The sequence below is a fragment of the Eschrichtius robustus genome, chromosome X, assembly GCF_028021215.1.
Source record: "Eschrichtius robustus isolate mEscRob2 chromosome X, mEscRob2.pri, whole genome shotgun sequence".
Classification (NCBI taxonomy): Eukaryota; Metazoa; Chordata; class Mammalia; order Artiodactyla; family Eschrichtiidae; genus Eschrichtius; species Eschrichtius robustus.
In genome coordinates this window covers 81,270,667-81,293,697 of record NC_090845.1, presented here as the reverse complement: position 1 = coordinate 81,293,697, position 23,031 = coordinate 81,270,667, and the positions used below count along the sequence as shown (strand labels likewise).

Below are 23,031 nucleotides of genomic sequence, written 5' to 3'. Positions count from 1 at the left end.
CTTTGTCATATGTTAGACCATGACATGAAAACAATGGGAAAGATGAAAAGGGGAAATAAAGATATATGGCTTCTTAATTCATCACCTTGCTAACTTTACCATAGATATTTCCTATATACAAAAAAAAAAAAAAGTTAGAGCTTTGGAATAATTGTAGTATCCTGAATTCCAAACTTACTTAGAATTATTTCCCCCTTGTTTATAGGGAAAAAATCTTGAGAAAATCTTTTGCTATCTCTCCCAAATGGTCATCCTTTGGTGAGAGAACTATCACTCATCTGTGTGTCTCTCTCCGTAATTTACTTAAGCCTCTATTACATTAATGAATGTGAGTGTAGGATAAAATGGCATCAAGCTTCGTTTATATGTACAATCTCTAAGGACATAGCACCCAGCATATACAAACACATTAAATAAGCATTTGTTAGATGAATAAATGCGTGAATTAAAAAGATAATTCCTATTTTAAAAGAAAAAAAAGAGAAAGGGCAAAGTTTGGTTGTTCTTGTTTTTAATTCTCAGTCTGTGCTTGAATAGGAATATACTGTAATTGTTGACTCAGGTTGCTTTTTTTCTTTTGCTTTAATTAAATTGTCCAGAAAACAATTTCAGAATTATTTTATAAAACAACTATTTTTTTCTGTTAGGGATATAATAAGCTACAGTGTCAATCTCTGGTAAAAATTTATAACCTAGTTGTAAACCTTTATTTTTGGAAGAAATAATGACAAGTACTTAGTTTGGTAAGTGGCCTGTGTACTTAAAAAATACAAAACCCTACATCTGTCAAACACTCATATGTACAAACAAAAAAAAAAGAGACAACAAAAACTCAGAGAAGAAAACAACATACTGTATGAATTGAATGCAACACATTATATGTTGATTTTGGATCCTGGTGTCTTAAACTAGTTTGATCTCATGTACACAAAATTGCCAATTCTAGTTCAGGTTAAGAAAAAATTTTGGACTTTCTAATAAACTCATGTAATTCAAAAGACTTAATTTCATTTGTGAGTGGCATTTCTTCCTAAATACAAAAATAAGATTTGAGTTTGCAAATCTAGGACAAAAACCGCTGAAATAAGCAAGATGTTATTAAGCTCATCTGAGACTTTAATTCTTTGTAGGGATTTGTAAAATTAAGGAAAAGAAAGTTGGTGTTGGATATGAAATTCCCAAGAGAAGTATTTTTGCTTTTGAAAAAAATGAATAAGGAATATTCCTTGCCGAATTAAAAGCTACTTTTTTGCCTATTGTTCTGGGAAAGAATTAGCTGAACCATTGTATTAAACTTTAGCATTTTTGACATATGCATGTGCAAGACACCACTTCATTGCCTATTGGAAGGTAATAAATAACACAGCAGTTCCAGAGCTATAAATCTAGTACAGTTGCCCAGAAAATGCATACACTGCCAGTAAGTACTAAAAATAGTTCCAAAGAGATTGGATTCTAAAACTGCTTACATAAAAGCTGTTTACTCTGTAGATCGAGGAATGCTGGGGGAAAGACTAAAAATTTATTTCTGAGCTTTACCACTGCTTGATTTATCAAGAACCAACCTGACTTTTAAAAAAATTATTCTTTTTTTCTTACTGTTACTGATACATCTTTGGGCCAGAGAAATGCCAGTGTTTTATCCATTTGCATAGTTTCAAATGGATAAAACCACGGAGATATGGCTATTTTAGAAAACAATAGGGAAATAAATTTAATATTCTTAATACAAATATAATTGTTACTATAATAAATTTACTTTAATTCCATTAAGAGTTCATTGGTTTGCTATAGGCTGCCTAGAACTACTGAAGAGGATAGCAACTCTTTCTGAAATATTCAACAGTGTGATGTCATTTAGATTCTATGCACTATTTCAAGAACATTTCTTTCAGCATTCATTTGTAGCACTGTCAAGGGAAATACAATAAAAAATGGATTACATGTAAAATGACCTGAGCCGCTAGTCACATATTTGACAATAACCTTGAAGTCACCAAGTCCCTACCTACTTTAAAGTTATATTACAGAAAGGAAAGTCATGTATTTAAGAAAGTATCAACTCTCTTTGGAAGAAAAGAATTTACACTAAAATATTAACAACAGTGGTGTTAATCTTGGCAAAGCCATGCACAAGGTTTAAGATATCACATGTTTATTTTACCTATTTGATATTTAGCAAAGACTATTTAATAGAACAATGATATTGTAGCATATGGTTCTTTTATTTTAATGTTAGTCCCAAGAAAAGTAATTCCTTCTATTGACTTTTTTTCTCTGTTTCATCAGATTTCAACATTAGGAACAGCCTGTTTGTTTTTCCTCTTTGACAAAAGAGTACGTACTCGGGAAGGTCACTGAAAATGATAGTGTCTTGATACTAACTTCTGTCTTAAAGTGTATTCCTCCATTACTTCAGGAATTTTTTGGTGATGTATGATAAATCTATCTATTTCCTTTTTTATGGCCATGTGTCATTGTCACTATTCTGTGTCCTCCAACTAGGAGAATCATCAAACTACTTGATTATATTATTTGGAATAAGCATTCAGATTGAAATGTTTTAAAGTGTTAAATTCATAATGTTATGGGCTGGAACAAAGGAGATTTTTTTTTTCACCTTTAAAATAAATATATTTTATTCTTTGCCAGGAGACTCCATGGAAAAAGATAAACAGCATATGAACATAGAAAGCATTGTTAAACAATTTCAATGTACAAACAGAGCCAGAGAAAGTACATCACAGACTTGATAATATATCAAAACAAAAAAAAATTCCACTAGTGCTTAAATGAGAACTAAGAAACTGACACTTGTATCTGTTAACCACTCCACCCAAGCCTCCACTCTGCTTCACAGTGATTGAATCAGGCCAGAGGACGCAGATTCTCTGCCTGTGACTTTGGGAGGCAATGGAAAACCCCCCAGTATCAAGCAGGAATCAGGAAGGATACAGAGTTACATGGTGCAGGTGGTAGACTAGCCCGTCATTATCCCATGAAACCTCCCTAGTGGCTTCTGAATAGGTAAACAAAAACTTTTATTAACATGGAAACGTGTTTCTGCCTTGGAGGCTATCATTACTGTAAAAATGTACCTTTTAAAAAAATTGTGTAGTTATGTCATTAAACAAGTAATAAAACACTTTTAATTTAAAGTGACACCAACAATTGAACAAATGACATTTGATACCTGAACTGGCAGTTACACTGATAACAGAATTCTCTTCTGCTAGTACAGTGAATTTGTTGTATACTTCACTGGGCAACATGAAAGAAAAGATGCGGTCTGAGAGCATCCAGAGAGCAAGGACAAGCTTCTATACTAACTAAAGTAGAACATCTTTAGCCTTATCTTGCCACAATGTACAACAGTCCCATTTCCTTACCTTGATGTCTTGATCCGTGAAAGCAAGACAGTTATCTTTTTGACCCTTTCTTAACTGGACATGTAAGTAATCTGTTCCATAACCTTGGTGTCTTGGTTATTTGGAGTATGCAAAACAAAAGGAAAGCACCAAACGTATAGGAGAGAAAGAACAGAGCCATACTTCTGTATGTGCAGAGTCTTCAGAAACTTAACCAGGGGGAAATAATTTTGACTGGGTCTTTGCCATGCAATCTTGAGTATCCAAAGAGGAGAATAGAAGCTTTTAACTGGTTTTGGGTTGCATGACATGGCTAATTTTTAGAATTTAAAAAGTTTGTACTTCTAGGTAAGTTAGACAGTGAGGGGTATATATTGATACATATGAAAACTTCTTGGTCCTTCTTGAGTTTGAATATATATTTCAGGCCAAAAACTAAGCAGAAGTAAAAATGTTTTTTCCTTGCATTTTAAATCCCAGGAGTGAAGGTACTGGGGAATGTCTGAAGTAGCTAGAAAGTGTCTTATTGCAGCAGTGGTGACTGACTGACACCGCTGTTCTCCACGGAGCTGGGCGAGGTGCTGGGACTGTGCTCTGCTGTGTTCCCACTTGAGCTTGGGGGCAAGGGCTCATGTCCTTCAGAATTCTCCAGCATTTCCTGAATGAGAGGGGGCATTGAGCCAGGAATTTCCATTTTCAAGGTAGTTACACTTTCTGCACCTTTAGCACTGATGCTGCGGAGATCTGTGATTTTCATGAGGATCTTTGGAAACATGTGAGGCTTGCTGGGTCGTCTCTTTCTGATACAAATTTTTAGTGCTTCCAGCAATGGTCCTTGTAGCTTATCTACTTTTTTGTTGGTTCCTCAAGGTCCTGGCGGTCTCCACAGATCAAGCAGATGGCGCTGTGAAGGCCTGTCTCCGTGTCGTCCATCTCCAGATGTAGGAGCTGGCTGGCGAAGGTGAATACGAGGTCTGTCAGGGGTCTGATCCCGGCGTTGTGCATCTGGTTCGATTCAGGGTCAGGCCGTCCGAAAACGGCATGGTGTCTTGCTCCGGGGTATACCTGGTGCAGATTCTCAGAATCAGGATGTACAAACAGGCTGCTTTCAGCAGGGTGATTTGGTCTGCGATGGTCAAGCCGGTGAAGCCTGGTAGACGTTTAGCAAACTCCACGATCTTAATAATGCACTCGGTGGCCAGTTCACTGAATTTGTCCCAGAGGCCCAGGTCCAGTCGGACTCGATGGTCAGCACTGGAATTCCTGTCCCGGAGCCTCGCACGTGCCCAACCTGTGCGTCATGACCGAGTGGGAGGAAACGCTCACCCTACTCAGCGGCTGCTACGCCCCCCGCCCGGGGTGCCTCCTCCAAAGGAGATTTAATTGAAGATATCAGGGTGGTTATATCCATGAGAACAGATGGATATTGAAACAAATCCATTCATCAGGTTTCCAATTTTTTTCAGTCTATTCTTCACTTAGTTTTGAAAAGCCAGGTTTTGACTTTCAGAAAAAAAGGGAAAATCTTAAACAAATGACTAAATATGAGACATATATAAATGAAACAGAAAACAAAATCTGATTCATTCTACTAATATCCTACTTAATCCTCAAGGCCCAGAAATCTCCTTTACTCCAAAAAAGGATTTCAGTTTCTATATCATATGGGAAGGCCATTTCTTCTCTGTGTCAGGGTGTCTGAATACTGATTAACTAGATGTCATGATAAAGATGGTGGCAAATTTTCTTGAGAGAAGTCAATGACAAAGTTGTCCAAAGATTACATTCTCTTGGAGATGGGTAATCATTGCAAGAATAGCTCAAATCCTTTGCTCTGTGGGGAATGGAGTTTCAAATGGGCAGTGACTAATAAGAGATGGTTCATTCTAATCGAGGCTTTGCTGAATAATTGGAAGTCATTAATGCTAATGCTATCAATGGATGAACAGACAAATCCTGTGGATGATATATATATTTTTTGTTTGTTTGTTTGTATTGTTAGTCACTAAAACATTGTTCACATTTATTAACGAAAGTGCCAGATTTTTCAGTGATCTGGTTTTTGAGAGGTAGGTTGTAGCCCAACAGTTAGAGGCAGATCATCATGGAGGTGGGGGCAGCGTTTGTTGGAGGATGGCCTGAGAAGGGCAGCAAACCTGGGTCTTTTTTTCCCCTGCACATTTCAGACAGACCAAAGAGTATATTTTTTTCCCCTAATGGAAGTGAAGGATTGGCAATCTTATACATGGCTTTCTGAAGTTCAGACTTTAACTCAAATGCACATTCTTCTTTGTGGGTTAAGACTGGGCAAGGAATGGAGGCCATGGGACAGTTTTGACATGCCTCTGGAATAAGATAATTAAAGAGAGAAAAAAATCAGGGCAGACAATATTAGATCATGCCCAGACAAAAGCATCTTGTCCACTGAATCAGAGAAAGCGCCAGGTGAGGCCATTTATAGTCAGAGTTATTTTCATAATCCAAGGCTTACCCAGTTGGTACTGACCGTATGGGATATGTCTTGAGACATTAAGAGGACCTTACCTCTTACCTGTCCTTTCCTGTTTTAATTTAAGGGGAGGAGGAACTCATCCCCATTTGCTTAAGTGTTTTCCTGATTCTATTTTAGAAGGAAGTACCATGTTCTCTGAGATAATTTCTGATTCTTCATTATTGACCATGTTTTTAGCAAGATGGAAACATGAAGCCCAAATTTCTCTGATGTTAAACAATTCATGAGTAGCATTTTTAATATCATCAAATAAGTGATTATCATTAGAAAATTCATGATTTTCATCATCAACAGTATCATCATCATTGCCATTATCCTCATCATATTCATTACCATGATTGTTGTAGTAATTTTCCTCCTCTGACGGTACTACCTCTTCTGTATAACTGGCACTACCAGTTCCACAGGCCAAGACAGGTATCTTTTACAGAAACACAAGGAACCAACAAAGTCAAAATAAATTTTAATATCTATTAAATACATAAGCTATTGCTATCTAAATGAATTATCAGCATAGTAGATGACAAAAATATTTTTGCCACTACTTTCCAATAAAAAAATCATGTCTTCTTCTTAAAGCAGCCCCTCCATAGGAAAAAAGCCATCAGTGTTCTATAAGCATAACTATATTTATATATTTAAGGAGTCTTAGCCTACTCAAATTTACTAGACATATTTAATATCAGCAAATACTACGCCCCATGACACTGATTCCAGGAGTGATTTAAATTATGTCTAGGATCAGTTTGAATCAGGAGAAACAATGATATTTTCAAACTACTAGTAATTTTTTTTTCCCCTCAGGTGCACTGAATCACACTTTTTAATCAGAGTATCAATACACTATAATATCTAAACTCCATCCAGAGAATAATAATGTTTATAAAAGTTCTCCAAAATTAATTAGGGTTATGCCTTGAAAGGCAGAACCAGTATTTTTATGCCATGACATCTAGCAACTATGTCAATCAATCAAACACCTGAAACTTCCAGTCTTATTAATCAGTTCTTTACAGACACAGCCAATGACAAACTTAACTAAATTGGTCCCAGTTTCACACATTAAAGCGTAGACATTTTCAATGACGAATATAGCAGTTTAGATAAAATTATTGTAGGCATATGGTCAAAATATATTTTCATGCCTCACAATACTAAAAGAAAAAAATTATAAAATTTAAGAGCTAAAAACAATTGATCATAAATAAACCCATTAGTAAAGACATTGGATTAATAAATGCTTCTTTTAACAAGATAGCCATACTAGTGCTATCATACAAGGTAAACTGTGTTACATTCATATACTGTATCTTCAAACAGTTCTTAATTTGTCTAATGCTAGAAGATATTAATATTTATCATTTCTTATCCTTAACAGTAGCAAATAGTTTTTTTTTCAAAGTTTACTATTTTAACATTAGCATTTAACTATTTTAACTAATAAGTTTTACACAACCATGAAATCAAATTTTAAAAAAATAATGGTTTTACTAATGAAAAGATAAACCTTTCTTTACTAGCTGAGTTCCCAAAATTTATAACATTTTACAAACAAAAATACTCATACATATTAATTTTATCCTTCTAGTTTTTATTCTAAGATTGGAAATTAATTTGGCAAAGGACACATTTGTTTCATATAAATATTCAATTTATAAAGTGAATTCATTGCATAAGTTAAGATTTTGTTAGTCTTAATAATAAGTGTATTTTCTTGATATATAATAAAGCAGAATAAATATTGAAATACTTTTGTGCAATTAATGAATTGTTTATCCCATCTGAAATTAGAAGAAAACCATCTCTCAAGTTACTTTGCTCTATCATTTAGCATAATGTTCCCCTTCAGTTACATAGATAAGAAAGTAACTTCTATGCTGAAAATTAATTATAATACTTTGGAAATCATAAAAAGCATTATTACTTCATAAAATCTCTATCAAAGGTGCTAATACTTTTTTATGTGCTAATACTTTTCCACTTATGACTCCTAAGGTTTAAGACACTGTTCAAATTGCATTTATTGTTTAAACATTTGTGAAGTATTCTCTCATCTGGAAATGCTCATCGTTTGAAGGTTTGGGAAAGTGTTCAAAACACCCTGACTTGTCCTTGGAGTTACTAAAAATAACAAAATCTGCTCCTACCACACTAGGCTGTGCAAGGGTGGGCTAAAGCAGTAGTTCTCTGCTAAGGAAATTCCAACCCCCTCCCCCACACAGGGGATATTTAGCAAACTCTGGAAATATTTTTGGTTGTCACATCTAAGCAGGAGGGTGCCACAGGGACTTAGTGGGTAGAGGCCAGGTATACTAATAAACTTCCTACAATGCACAGGACAGCCCCCGTCCTGTTCTACCCCATCTCACAAGAAGGAATTATCCAGCTCCAAACGTCAATAGTGCCAAGGTCAAGAAACCCTGGGCCAACACACTGAGCATTATGATCCTAAAAGGAAAAGGCTAAATTGTATCCAAATGCAAAGCTTTACTCTGAAATCAGTATAACTACAATTATACTTGCACGATCCAGCAAATAAATTATCAGAAGAGCCTCAGAAATATAAATGGAAAGAAACGAATCACATCTGTGCATTAGAATCATTTGTACAAACATCACTTTTCTATGGCAGTAAACCGACTATAAACATACTTTCATATAGACTATCTTATCTTGTGGTTAATTGTACTTTTAAAAACTCTGAGATCACCAATAAGTAATACCTAATTTTATGAAAATATAAATGGTTTAAATGTTTCTAGGAGGAGAAGCTTTTGACTTTATTTGTATGCTAGGCCAAAAAAGCAGCAAACTAATTTCTATTTTTGACCAATGGAAGTACTATTTAAAACTTCCAAGGTTTACACAGTAGCTTGAAATTATAGGTGGTAAAATCAACACACATTTAAAATGTAATACTTGAAATTAAGTGAATCCAACTAGTGTCTAATGATCAGATCATCTGATACAGAACTGGAGAAATTTGATCTTTGGTTACCAACTAAAATTTTAAAATCAAGTTTTGATTCAGGTTCCAAGACACATTCTTATTCAATAAGAGCTAAAGCTATAGATGACAAAGACAAACTGAACATTATGGGAAATATTATATATACATAGAAAACATTATTCTATTTATCTGATATGAATAAATGTCCAACTCTTTATTTTACATTTGTTAATTTAAACATGTTATTTTTTAATTATGTTAAACAATAATTGTTTATTATTTTAAAATTAAAAATGGTGAATATATTTGATCTGTGACAATATCATATGAAAAAACACAGTGGTTTAAATATCTAGGGTTTTGTAGATATTTTCATAATACTATAATTCTTAGAGTTTCATGCATTGCTTACTGATTTATTGATGTACAGTCAGTAAACATATGTTTATGACAAAATATAAGAAATTTTCCACAGCTCACTACATATCTTAATTAATTTGTATCATATTGAGAAATAATGGATAACCCAGTGGACAGTACAGGAAAAAACAAGAGCATGACGGCAGAATTATCACTATTTTCACTCTACCAGAAAGCTGCTCTACTTAAATCCCTTACTTATTATAACAATGCCTTTCCCTTATTCTACTAAAAGAGCTGTCATAGATGGCAAAACATATGACAATTCTTGACAGTTAAGGGTTATAAAATAAATGCTTCAAAGTATAAAGTTAGTAGAAAGGGATTTTTAGTTTCGCTCTCTTTTGAATTGAGATATTTTGGGGGTTTTACCTCCTTTTTTAATACCTACATTAAATAAAGTTTACCAAATAAGGTGATAAATAAGCAAGGGTATTTTCAGTCCTCGTGCAGTTACAAGTCAGTTTAAAAGGGTGGGATGAGGGGGACAAAAAGAGGTACAAGTTTAACCATAATAGGAAAATACTGTGTATTTGGAAAGTCACGTCTTGATATGATTTTTAGAATAAAATGTTCTCAAAATCAAGTTCTAAACTATAATGTCCACAAATACATTCTGTAGCATTAATAAGTTACTTTGATTAAAGGATGATAATTGGGCAATGTGGTAAAGGAAAATTATTTTTTTATCTTAACTAAGAATTAATGTAAAGGTCTTATATGCCAAAGCCAGTATAATATTACATTTCCCCTCTGGAACTCAAAGCAGAACTTAAAATTGTTGGTATCCACAGCCTCTGTAGGTTTTCACAACCTCAGTAAGCCAATAGTTAGAAGAAAAATGGTTTAAGGAAACATGTACAACTACCAAAAAATCTTCAAAGTGAATGTAGCTACATCAAAATAACTTGCTAAAAGAGGAATCTCTTTATCAATGATGCCCAGTACATTGAGGTTTGTGATACCTAGAAAGTCCAATTTGAAATTCCCTTTAAAAATCCCTACTATTCTAAATAAGCACACCAATTTGCTTTGACTATCCTCTTAGAAGGGGGAAGATGCTTCTCCTTGTAAAATATTCTGTATATAATAAAAACCAAGGACAAAGCCGCTACAACACTGATCAGAACTAGAGGGGATTTTACTAATAACAGGAAAAAACGTCTAATGGAGATGTGAGTTTATCCAATCCCATGAATAATTCTGGAATTTAAAGAATTTTTCTGGGAGCCTTTTTTTTTTAAATTGAAGTATAGTTGATTTACAATATTGCATTAGTTTTAGCTGTACAGTCTGGGAGTCTTGACATACATTTGCTGAAGTAGAACATTTCTAGGAAATATTTTTAAAGTATTTTGGAGAAAAAAGGTAATGGGAAAAGATATGATTCACTTAAATCTGATTATTAACTATAGAATAACAAAGTATTGACTACAGTTTAGAATGAATAATTTATATAGAATTATGATCAATTACTTTCACGCACATAATAGCAAGGACAAGAAGCCTGAATATTAAAGCAATGCTCAAATTATGTTTTGATTATCAAACTATAATTTAATGTAATCACAATTTCTCAAAAATTTGATAACCTTGGGATATACATTTTTGAAGTATAGCAAAACCCTATCAATGATAGTAGACTGGTAAACATTTAATAAATACTGGTTTTAACTTCTGAAAAAGACATTCTTCTCTGATCAAAATCATTTGTGGGAGGAGGTATGGGGATATATGTGTACATATAGCTGATTCACTTTGTTATACAGCAGCAACTAACACAACATTGTAAAGCAATTATACTCCAATAAAGATGTTAAAAATAAATAAATAAATAAAATAAAAGCAGGTACTAAAAAAAATCGTTTGTTATTTGGTAAACTGCCAAGAGGTGGAAGAAAAACAATTAATATAAAGTTAAGGAATCTAATAATAAGCAATTTGCATTTTAAAACATCATTACTCTAAAATCAAATGTATACTATTAAACCATTGGATTATTAAACTAACTGAACTCTATACCACATTTTGTATTTAACTTGATTTTTATTATCACCAGAATTATTTAGGTTTGTAGTGATTGCTATTAACTCTATTACCTAGATACTTGAATCTAATTCAATTATTTTTATTAGGGACTATACTAAAATATTCAAGCTATCTCTAAGAATTAAAGGCAAGTTTCAAAATAAACATACTTGAAATGTGTTTACTAATTCATTGAATCGCTTTGCTTTTCATGAATAATGTCATATAAAAGAACAGTAATCCTGATATGCGCAATTGACTTTTAAAATAGAATTCTGCATCATATCTGGTTCTATGAGTCAAGGCATATAGGATATTTAGGAGGTGAAATTTAAATTTATCTTTAGAAAAATGATTAGCTCAACTAGAATAGGATATGGGCACTCTTAAGTCACCATCAGAATACACCTGATATATACGTATAATATGTAATATATAATATACAATATATAATATATAATATATATCTCCTGATGGTGACTTAAGTGCCCATATTTGTCTATCTAAAAAAATATATATATATATTTAGTATGTATGTAAAAAAATTTTCAAAACCCTGAGTGAAGTCCAGGCAAATCCATGAAGAAAACCAAAACATATGATGCAAAAATAATTAAATGATTATTGGTGACATCATGTTTTTTAATGTTTGTGAATGGAGAAACAACAACAGAGTACAATTTGATACTGCATCCAAGTATCCATTATTCTCAAATCAGTATAATGAAGGAAAATATAAACTGTTCTTTTAAAAGTATTTATGAAGAATATGTCCATGCAGATAAAATCACTATTCTTCTCTTACAAAAACCACTCAAGGCTCTTATATACAATCTAATTTTTAGTTTGAAAAGATGTGCAAGAGGTTCTCTAACTCATCAACTGTTTAGGCTATACTCAAATGGTCTCTAGATAAATAGGTACTCAGGGAAAACGGTGTAGAAAAAGAGAAATGGGGTAACACATTTAACTTCTTAAAACCTTAATTGTTTAGAACCTTGGCCAGAGGCTAATCCCTCCTAATTTTTGTGAGCCAAAGCTTGGAAGCAAAGGACAGATAGCCTTCATATATTTAAATAATGATTAAGGAAATCATATGTCCAAAATAAAAGAATTTTTAATGAAATTACATCTGCTTTCCATGCCATTCTCTTGCCTGTTTAGCTTTAGTGAACACTACATGAGATGAACAATGCCAGCTCAGAAAAGGATTCACCCTACGTAAATTTGATGATAGCATGTCTGCTGCCAGATAATTCTTCACAAGCCAATCTTTTGCCAGTTGAGCTAACTCAGAATTGTTCACCTGAGAACTGTTCAGCTAAAATAAATGGAGAGTCCAGTTTGAGTTTGTGCAAGTAATGTTTTACTTCATTGATGTTATGCAGGAAGTGGCAGCTCTCTGGCTCAAGGGTAGTTCAGACCTTTAGGAAGAATAGGAAACAACATAAAATGGCAAAGAAGAAACTAGATGTTTTGGGTTTTATGTATTGTGACCATATATTCTTGTGTCCCTGTTTAATTATTAAGAGGTGCCCTTTCACTTTTAAACTTGTCCTTATTTGGAGGATAAATTATGTGGTTAGCCTCATTTTATACAATGAAAGTAAATAACAGAAAGCCAGGTGAGGATAAAATAGAGGTTAAAAAATATATACACAAAGATATGTATAAGGCACCCAAAGATAATTCTCTTTTTAATCTACAAATTGAATCGGAACTCTACAGGTCAAACCGTTTGTCCACTGTGTCTGTGGAAATCATTTGAGAAAGCAACACTTAAAGTAACTACAAATATTGCCTAAGTAATAATCAAAATAAGCAGTTATCTTTTAAAGCAACTATGGATAACTGCAACTAGGACAGCAAATCCAGTTATTTGTGAAACAAATTGCTAATGTGTGAAATCACGGAGTTATGCGGTCAGTTATGTGTGGGGAAAAAAAATCTTCCAATATCATAGTAACACAAAATACAAAAGCTGCTGCCAGTAAAAAGAATCGTGGATAACTCATTGTGGCAATGCACTGCAAATATGGGTGAATCAACTATCACTAACCCATTGGAGCAATCAAGTTTAAGAAAGCTTAACAGTTGCGGCAGATGAAACAATTGTCAGGAAACTGTGTAGCAAACCATGAAGATACTTTGAAATAACTCTTGAGGTTACCTAAAACAATAGCTTATGTTTACTTATAGCTGAATCTAATTAATACATTATGCCTTAAAATGGGGAAAAAATACAAAAATAATTGCTTCACCAAATTCCACAGTTGTCTCGTAATATCAGGGAGCTATTTGGTAAAATGCTATTTTTACATTAATCAATACTCAAATAAGGCCAGCCACTAGATTGTAGGGTGTGTAGAAGATTATCTCAGACAGGAGTCAATTTTTTGCCTCAAACCTTTAACAGTCTAGATTACAGAAGGCCAGACATAGTTAAAATGAGATTACTATTTACAAAATATCAAATAAAACAAGTGGAGAAAAATTTTAAGTTACTTTAAACTACTTAAATTTGCCATGGTATGATTATATTTGTGTAGAATATACAGCTCAAGAAGTCATGTCTATTAGATAAATAACAAAAAATCAGATTTCTAAGAGTTAAAGGGATTAAAATGTCAGTTTTATTAATCTAGCTATTTTGCATGTAAACTGGTTTTCTATGTGAGACCTCTAGCTTTATAAAAATCCATTCGTTTTACCAATTAGGTATTTGATCTAAACCATCATTTGAAAGACTAAAGCAAAACTCGAGGCAGCTAAATATGCCTGAAAACTCAAGACGGGTTTTCTGGAGAAAATAGATTTCAGAGAAATGTCTAGAATCCTAAAAGCTACAGATGGATAAGCTAGTTCAGCCTATATAGAAGCCAGCCAACAATGTTTCAACTCAGTGCCATATATATACCATCCCCAATGAGGAAATTTTCACTCTTCCAGTCCCATGAGTACTTCTAGTTAAAGATACATTCCCACACCATTACAATGGCTTCCAAAGGCTTAAATATGATAGGATGGTCATCACTACTTCTTCGACTTAGAAAGTTCTAGACTGGTTTTGGAATCTAGGATAATGAGGTATTTGAAGGGGTGATATGGTTTTGAAGAAAATGCTATGGCTACCTGTAGCTGATCCTTTAGGAATCACTTTCCTCAGAGTAAAATTAAAAGCTTTGAAGGCCTCCTGAAACTCACGAAATCTGTTAAATATTTAAGTCCTCAGAGAAAAAGCAGTGTGACACCACTAAATGAAGTCAAGAATATAATAATCAAAATCAGAATTTTATAGTTCTTTTGTGTATTCAACCAACCTAAGTAGCCTTCATTTCATATTTACTTATGGAAGGGAGTTGAATATCTAAGTTAATCGAATATTCATTACTTTGTATAATCTAAACACGATTATATTTTCCTACTTTTTGATAGCTATATGCACTCTCATATTCATCCATACAATCATTCAGTGACTTCAGTAATGCACTATGTTCAACTAAAAGTAATCTATAAAGTTCTACACTTCTTTATTTATAATCCATTAATTTTTTTTTTTTTTATTTGTTCATCCCTGGATTGTTTAGAGCATCACTTTGTTCTTCTGTTAACTATTTACTTCATTATTCTCCTTACTGACAGCAAAACTCTTCTTGTCCCTGACTAAGCTACTTTAAATGGATGCTTCTAAGCAAACTCTTGTGCTCAGTGAATATAAGGGCCCCCTCCTAAACCAGGAAAACATACTAGTATCCATGAAAGTGTAGTTCTAGCAAATATCCTGATGCAAAAATGACTTTTAAAGCCTATTTAATTTAGAATGATTAAAAATTTAAAAATTCAAATTTGTTATTACATATCTCTCCTACAGAATCCACTGGAGAAAGACAATTTTGACTGACTTACAAGAAAAGAAATAGGAAAATAAAAAAGAGTTTTCAGTGTGAAAAAGAAAAGACAAGATAGGACATCTAATTTTTTAAAATGACATATGAATGAGATGTAAATAAAGCAATTCCAGATGGTAGAAGCTGTATATGAGAAAGTATTCACATTAGCAATATCATAGTCATATGGAGGGCCAGGAGGAGGGAAAGACAAATGAGGAGAAGGAAACATTTGATTCAAGAGACAAGTTAAAGAAGGTAAATGGAAGTTTGTTTGTTTTAAATTGAACTAAGTCAAGAAATAAATGTGGAGCCAGTGGCACTGATTGAGAAAGAGAATAATGCTGTCATATTTTCCTCTGTATACATATATAAAATATGTGTGAAAAGATTAGGTTGTAAAATAAGTTTTTAAAGAGTTTAGAGCATAATTTTAGAAAAATTGGGGGAGACTACAATCTTAAACCATAGAGCAAAAGCAGTAACTACTGTTTATAAAACACTTTTCTTCAAGGCACTCAGCAAATTTTATGTATTTTTCTTATTTCATTAATTTTTATAATATCCCTACCTGTTAGATAAAGATAATTTTATTTTCGCCATTATATAGAAGAGGAATTGGAGGCATAGACAACAAGTTTGAGAATTAAGATAATAGAAAGACTCATGTAATTACCACCACTAGCACAGGAATTAACATTTTCATCAAAAAGATTTTATTTCCAGTCTCGAAATTGTTTTGCAGATAAATGTTGGCAGAAAGTATCACTGCCATAATTGCAGACCTAGTAAAAAATAAAATATCATGAATTAATGAGAGTGCTGGGTGAAAAATCTACTGAAAGTAGATTGGGAAATTTTAACTTGTCTGAAACTGTGAACACAAAAATAATTCCATGTTCTTAATGTCAGAATGACCAATTCAAGATAAAATGTTCTTTTAATATAATAAATGTTTTCTTCCTTACTATCATTAGTGTAGAAATATATTCCCCATAATGCCTGTTATTAAGCTCCCTGGGGACAGTGACTATTTTTCAAGTGTATTTTTATCCCTCAAGACTTTGTACGCTGGGCACTCATTAAGTATATGTTAAATTTAGATGACTGGAATTAGACTAAGATGTTAGTTGGTAGTCAGTTACTGTTACAACTAAGAAAATACTTAGTAGAACAACTTTCCATTCTTTAGAGTTTTACTTCATTCTATTGGAGAAGCTTAAAATAATGGACTTCTATATTTAAAATAAGCAAAAGGATAAGATATGTTAATGAGAATATCCTCCATAAAATAAAATTCCTGGTTAAGTGAGATCTCAAGGACAAATGTAAATTAGGTGAGATAACCTAAAACTTCATTTTACGCATTCAACTTTTAAAACTCCTTGTTTTGTTGAATGAAACAAAGTTTAAAAGTAGTTTTTTCAAAAGGTCTTTTATTTCTATTTCCTATTCTATAACCTTGTATTACTTTTCTTAGTTTACCTGCAAGTTTACAAACATCTATATGCAGCAATTAAAAAATAAACATTCTTTCACTGTGTTAAAAAAAAAGCAATAGGTTTCTTATGACTGATCATCTAGAATTACATCTTACATTTCACAGCAAATGAAAAATATATGGACAGCTATAGTTTTATTGTTTTAGTTGCTAAAAGACACATTTCTGTGTGCATGAATGTGGATATTATATTTTGATGCACTGAGCTGTCTAGTAATGAATATTTAATCTTTTACAAAGAAAAAAAAAAAACATTATCACATAATTGTAGAATAATATTGGTGGAGATATATTAATTTCTGCAAGCAAAAGACCAATGTATAAAGAACACTTCAAAAATAGTTATTTAAGCTCTGTGTTTTAAAATTAAATTGAACTTAATACTTTCCTTCCTCTGGTACCTTCGATGTGCATTCAGAAACTAAAAGACACTTCAACAAAGATATACTAAAATTTAATTTGTGGTCAAAGCAATTTACTTTCTCATCATGCTATCGAATTATTCACACTTTTTTATTGATTTATGAAGATGACTAAACTGATAAATGCAAAGGGAGAATACTAATTTCTTTGGTATTTGATTTTGAAGTGAGAACTATTTTTCATATGCACCTTATATTTTTTGATAAAGAATAATTTCTTCAAAATTGGTCCAAATTCACATAAAAGTGTAAAGCATAAAGCTTGGTAAAAGCATAAAGCTGCTTAAATTATTTTATTGATCGAATTAAGTCAAAATCAGAAATTTCCCCCCGAATGACCTTATTGCTTTTATCATCACTTCTGAACAAGATGTTATCACCTCTGGTACAAAAGCTTTACCGATCCATCATTTTTTTTGGTCTAACATTGAATTCAGTTCACTAAGAGTGTTGTTATACAGTCAGTATAAAGTTGTATAGATCAAAAAAATAATTTATGCTGAACTAACTACACACATTGGAATGTTTATTATCTCAGATTATTAACATCGATCAGAATTATGGGAGCCAAGTAGATCTGTATAACCAAACCTCATGTTTTCATTAAAGAGTTCTATAATTTTGTCTTGTAATTAAATATATATTTAATAGATTTTAAGTCTTTCCCTTTGGCAGGCACAAAATTAAACATCAAATTGGTTTTTATTTAGATACAATGAACAATAGAATAACAGATCAATAAACCTGTGCCTAATAATAATCCATGTAAAATTTAGCAGTATTTCTTATAGCTAGTTGCTATTATCAGGTCAAAGGGCAGAATGTGAGTAAATTAATCAAAGTTGGGGAGATACATTTGCTCTTCAGAATCTTAGTTTATAAATTCTAGAATTGAGCTATCTAAAATGTCCTACATATATGTGTTTCATGTGGGACTATTAATAACATGTGTATTTAATGAAAGGCGTTAGTGGACTATATTAACCAGGACTCTGATAATAGCAATGAAGTCAAAAGTTACTTAATCCTATTAGTGTCACACTCTCATTGTAATAAGACCTGACAACATTAATAAAGAACCATTTATGAAGAGAATGAGTTTTATGTTGTCATTTTTCCCCACTGGAGGTGCACTTTTATAATAACCCCTAGCTTTCAGGGACCTAACAGTCATTAGCATTTGACTGTCATCTCTTTTACTTTTTAGCACAGATCAAAAATGTTAATCTGCACATCATAGAATTCAGAGAATATAAAATCAAGTTAACTTAAAGCTGAAAGGGTGAACTTCCAAATAAAACTTCATTTTATCGTTGAAAACTGAGGAAATCACTATATTCAAACTCTTCTGAATATCTTTAGAGGCAACTTGGCTTTCTAAAGCAGTTAAATACATTGTTTGTTATAGAATATTATGTATATTATAGCATATTATAACATTGTTTGTTATAGCATATTATGTCTGCAATGGCATTAATGAATTTTACTCACTCCTCCTGATACTACACACTACTTTGATCTATGGATACATATGATAAAGAAATATTAATTCCTTCAGAATAATAAAGTTTGCTTGCTCTTTAGCTCCACAATATATTATTTGATGCCTCATTCTTGGCAAGTGTATTCAAGGTTACTAAATCTAATGGTAGATAGAATTTTCACAATTTGGATTTTCTAATCCCAGATTTCAAAGCAAATCTAAGTCTAACCTTAGTTTCATAAATCCAAACTCTTGATCAACAGGCAAGATGTTTAGTTCTTATTTAGTTTTTAAAGTAAAAACCAAATATATGTTATTTTAAACAAAATAGAAACAAGGGCCCACACTTTGATTATGTGAAAAGACTCTGCCCAAGATTAATTTTTTTTGAGGTGGATGTAAAAGATGAGGATGCTTTATGAGATGGGCAAAAATGTGTGAGGGCTTTGAGTCGGGTCACGAATCTGAGAAAAATTTGATCTTCATGCTCCGTCAGCACAGTCAACCTTTGAAACATCGTCATGCCTGCCTCAAGGGGACCAATCAACACACTGCCACTGGGCTAGTATAGAAACATTATTGCTGATATATGTGAGGGAAGCTGAAAATCTGAAGCAGAAAATGAAGACATATGCAACATCATTACACAAATTAATTTCCCCTGAGTTCCAACCATGGGAAGAAATAGATCCCAGGGGTTTATATCCATATCCTGAGTCAGATTGGATGCTTGAAGTATATTTCTATTTGTGAATGTACTAGCTTCCCTGACAACAGACTTAGAATATGAAAAAAAGCTTTATAAGTAACAGGCCATCAGAATAATAAGGTGGAAGTTAGAAAGACATTGTAACTTTCTACTCCTGGATGACAGCTCTGTCAAATACTACTAGGGCTCAGTGGTATATATTTATTAGATAGATGACACATAGATGCAGATAATTATATATATAGTATACAATATGTATGTATGTATAGTGTGCATGTAGTATATACTATATACCATGTATAACATATATTTTAAAATATATTATTTAATAACATTTAAAAATGATATATTTATAATATATATAAAATAATATTTATAATATATAAAAATGGTGTATATATACACATATACATATATGTGTGTATATATAGTTATAGGTCTTTAGCATAGCTAGTCCAAATTAAGGGAAATTTTATCAGAATATCGTGGGGAATTCTCATTATACCATGTCTTTACTTGAGACAGGGAAAAGGGAAGATTTCACTTCTGGATATTTTTTTAAGTGGCAATTCACATCAAAAACTTTTATAGATGAAGCTTTTTTTTCTTTAGAGTAACCTAATCTCTCAAAAATTTGAAAATTAACCTTGCCAAGATCATGTGGATAAGTTTTATTTTACCATAATTTTCTTTGTACTAAGCAGAATCACTTGGTAATCATGTTATTCATTCATTCCTCACTTTCTTTTCACTTTGTCTTTTTTCATTTTCTTCTTTTTTTCTTCTTCTTCCTTCCTGTTAAACTTGCTGTGATCCCCACCCTCAAGGTTATCTATCTGTCTCTTTCTGTCAATCAAATCTAAGGGTCAGAAGACCTTATTCTGGTTCCCAATTTACTAGTCATATGATCATAAACAAAATAAATGATTACCCTGAAATGCAATATCCAAATATTTAAAATGTGTAATAATAATGCTTTCCTTGTTTATGCCAAAGCACACCTAATATCATAAAATGCATAAATGAAATTAAAATATTTATATATTAATTTTTTGAAGATCAATATTGTAAGTTTTGTCTTATGCTACTTTTATTATATACATTTTGATACATTTAGCAAATACGTTTATTTTCAGTTAATTATCTTGTTAATTAACATAGATTTGTTAATAGCAAGACACTTTCATGTGTAAATTGACCTAATTTTTCCTAGAATTTTTCTCTATATCTCCCCCTTCTCTCCCTTCATTATCTGAACTTTTCATATAAATTTTATATTTCCTTAGTTAAGATAAACTGTGATTTTGCCAGTCTTGTCTACTCAACAAAAATAGAACAAGTTAATATTAATTAAATTCTCAACCTATTCTGCAGGACAGATCTTTTAAAATAAATTAGTATGGTTGGCCTACTTACTTTCAAATTATAACGCTTATTAAAGTTTATGGATGAATCATAACATGTTTCTTTTTTTTCTTTTTATTTAACCTCCCTATCCCCCCTCCCCCAGCGTACATACCACTTTCATGACAGGACCTTTTTGTAAGTCAAAGTGCACTCAGTTAACCCATGAGATGGCCCTCTGCAAGCCCAGGGCTATGCTTTGTGTTCCATAATTATTATTTTTAACAAGCAGTCAGGACAGTATTTGCCCATTGGGCCATACAAATGCCCCAGTACTTAGGTACATCACTTTAGGCTTATCACACATTCTAAAACAGAATGAAATTGTAGAGCATGTCTATTTCTAAGACTCATCTAAGAACCTCTAGTGAGCCTGTCTTTATGTAACTTGCTGATAATCTTTCAAAGAAATTCAAATGAAAATAGATTTTAATAAACCTAAATTATGCCAGTGGGTTTATTTGTTTGTTTGTTTGTTTTTTATTTGAATTTGTTAAGCAGCTTTCAAAACAAATCAGAAATTTCTTGGAAGTTCATTAAGCTGCCCTGAGGGAGACATGACAAAATTATTCTTTCAGTAAAGCACTGCATTTCAAAATAACACATTTGTCAGGATAGTTGGGTGGAGAGACCCTATTACTAATTCCTGATTTAAATTTAATAAGGTCCTATTTTGATTTGAATCTGTCAATTTTTATTTTCCAAATAAACTGCTTTTCTTTGTTTAGGCTGTGCTCTCCAAAATAGTAGCCGCTTACCACAGGTGGCTAAAATTAAGATTAATTAAAATTAAAAATTCAATTCCTTGGTAACAGTAACCACATTTCAAGTACTCAATAGCCACATGTGGCCAGTAGCTACCATATTGGATACCACAGATAATAGAACTTCCATCATCGCTGCTGGACAGTGTAACTGTCCAGTCATCTACTGGACAGTGCAACTTTAGATATAGTATCCACTCTGCTATGCAACTTACTGTTTAAAGTAATAAGCCTCACATTTCTATAAACAGTCAAATGTTTCAATGCACCTCGAAAAATCTTCTATGCAGGTGTATCTTCCCTCTACTTAGTGCTTATTCTTCCCAATTCTGCCCCTGTGAAATTTATATCATCATCCTCATATTATGACTGGAGAAACTAAAGGTAAGAAAGATTAAGCTGGAGGTGGCTTGTCTAGTCGGTGGTAAGCACAAAATTGTGATCTATATCTTTCTGACTCCTGCATATTTTTGCATTTCATCAGATAAGGAGACACCATTGCAAGGACCTTACTTAGAAATGCTTATTTATAAATCATCCATCTTTTTTCAGTTTTTACTTCTTATATTCACATACAAATCCGTATTTCACTTGAAACCACTCAAAAGATCTCTAGAGTTAGACTTCTGAATGTATTTATAAACAAATATATCTCCATAACATATCAGCATCATCTGAGCAGTTTTCCAATATTACACATCCTCCGTGCTAAAACCTTCAGATGATATTCATCAAAATATCTTATTTATGTGTTCTTTGAATAATTTTAACATTGGTCATTATGATAATCATAATCTGGTAGTGAATAGTCAGAAAATGTTTATAAAACTTTGAAAATTGCTTGACCATATCTATGTTATACCTGCACATTTGTTCTTTTACACATTCGCCAAGATCATTCAAGTGCATTGTACTATATCGCATACCCCAATCTGAGTTTTCTACTACTCTATATACCATATAGCCAATTAAAAATATTCACCCATTCACTTGATAAATGCAGCCTCTCTGCACATATTTCAAAGAATACCAAATATTCCATCTATTCTTCCCTCTGCATTTCCCACCCCAAGACCCAAATCAAACCAAAATAGGTCCTTTAGGTTAACTGAAACTCTTTGACTGAAAAATTGACTTACCCTTTACTGCAAATGAATGTTCTGTGTTTTCAAAGCATTGGAACAAAATAAAAATATGTAACATTAACAAGACATATCTAAAATTTAATCTCATTTTGTGACTCAAGAGATGCTTAAAGATCTTGCCTTGACTTGAAATCAGCATGAAAAATATGTATTACTACTATATCCGTGTAGAAATGCTAGTAATAAAAATGTTCTATTCACCCCTAAAATAAATTTATTTGGCTTCTTTTCAAAGGACAAGATAAAGCTTTCTGTCTAAAATAATCACTTAGAAAACCTGATAGGTTTGTGGATTCATTCTTGATGTTTAGATTTGCTTGTTTAGGCCAAGTTTGAGGCAAAGTCATGACTAGACAGATTAAAAGTAAGATATTGTGTAGGTTATTGATTTGTAAGCAGCAGGGCTGAACTCCTTGTCTGACTGCTATAATAGATTGT

At 32.5% G+C, this 23,031-nt stretch overlaps 1 protein-coding gene and 1 pseudogene across 1 annotated transcript in view; both read right to left on the bottom strand.

The window, feature by feature from the left end:
- Positions 1 to 23,031, bottom strand: part of PCDH11X (protocadherin 11 X-linked) — a 694,007-nt gene that overhangs the window by 621,361 nt on the left and 49,615 nt on the right. The window lies entirely within an intron of this gene.
- Positions 3,798 to 22,334, bottom strand: LOC137757384 (retinoic acid receptor beta pseudogene; annotated as a pseudogene).